Genomic DNA, 1,879 nt, shown 5'->3' on the forward strand with positions numbered 1-1,879 from the left:
CGTGTTACAATAATCACAGCTGTTATCATCTTACATTCTTGCACACCTTGTCTGTTATTTCTATGAGCTAAAGGAAACGTGGACCTATTAAAATGATTATGCATTATTATTATTATTATTATTATTATTATTATTATTATTATTATTATTATTATTATTATTATTATTATTATTATTATTATTATTATTATTATTATTATTTTATTCTTTGCTGAAGCAGTGAATTTGTTCATAGCTGCTTCTTGAACTATACGGAAATGAGCTCATTCTATAATTATTGTGTTATTCTTCAATTATCTTTTTACAGTAAGGTCAACTCATTATTTTGAATAATTTTCGTACACAAGGTGCGACTGTAATAAAACACAGATCAATTCTGGTATGGGTATACTTTATTTTTATTCTTCAATCCCTTCTTGATCCATGCACTTCTTTGCACGTCCTTCCAACTTCATCATGGCCTGCAGAAAATCATTTTTGGGGGATGTTAAGCAGCTGTTTTGTCAAGGTGACCAAAAAGTACTGAAACGACTTGTTTAAAGAAAATACTGTACATACAATTTAGCGGCTGACATCGAACAAGCGTGGTAGAAGGCTTCGCGTAACACGTGACTATCCTAGTACCAGAGACAACTTGCAAACCGTTTGCTGTAAGCTTGAATTGCAAGTCGACCAAGCTTACATCAGCTCGGTTGGAAAACGTGCAAGCATGCCAAGGGCTGGATTCCAGTAACGAAGTTACATGAAGGCAACCTTGCATTCAGTGTTCCATTTAAGCTTGACACAAGTGTTTTAAAAGTCAAGTCAATAGCCAATGAACGGCCAGTGATGCTATAACTCTCTGCAAAGGGTCTAAAGCATCGCTTGCAAGTACAACAAAAGGCAGGTTATATGAAAGCATGCGTTTCAAGTGCAAGCGTAGAAAGCCAAAAGCCAGGCACGCGCCAACTGGCCGAAAGTTTTCTTGCTACTAGGGTAGGTTTCAAGCATTTTCCTTCATTATCTTGTGAACATGGACGTAGTTTGGAAGTGAATAGTTTTCATCTCGTCATCGTCATCACCATCATGAATGAGCAAAGTGTAAAGAACAAAAGAAGTGTAAAATGGAAACTACATTTTGAGTTAAACTGGGCAAAAGTGCACATGTGTCGCTAAATGGGCTGGTACCTATGTCCTTTGAGTCAGATGTGCTAACATTCACAGAAATTACTTGATATAACGGTAACATTTCGAAATTACATTCCCTTAAGTTTTGGACATGTGTAATGCATGATTTAAAAAAATATATATCAGAGAGTCACTGACCATCAGGTATTCCAACAATAACACACACTGTGAAGTAGAAATCAGGTTCATCTGCCAACTTTATAGTATGTTCTAAATAAATAATTTTTAAAATATGCACCATGATGACCATATAAAAATAAAACAGTATGCTCATTTCTGAAAGATATACAGAGCTGACTTCTGTGAGGTATGCTGGAAACAGAACTATTAACAGTTCTTGGAACAGTGCATGCTACTTCTCCTTGACGGACATTAGGAGTTCAGGAAGAGTTTATGGTGGAAGTCTCCTCTCGGTAAGACGTTCCTTTCTAGAGTATACTAAGTATTTTCTATGAGATTAAGATCAGGGGAGTACTCGGACTATTCCATGCGTAGAATACTGTATTTTTCAAGGAAGTTACTCACGGCTGATGTCCGAAGCGAACGAGTAATGTCAAGCATAAAAGTGAAATTTGGACCCATAGTCATAAGGAACAGGTGAATATAACTGAAAATGGCATCAGTACAATATCACAAACTCTCGTTCCAGTAGTTAAACTGATGACGCCTATTTGGTGTGGGAAATCAGGGTTTTGTTGCGATAGGAGTTCAT

Source organism: Thermobia domestica, chromosome 5 (genome assembly GCF_964235325.1).
Source record: "Thermobia domestica chromosome 5, izTheDome1.hap1.1, whole genome shotgun sequence".
Taxonomy (NCBI): Eukaryota; Metazoa; Arthropoda; class Insecta; order Zygentoma; family Lepismatidae; genus Thermobia; species Thermobia domestica.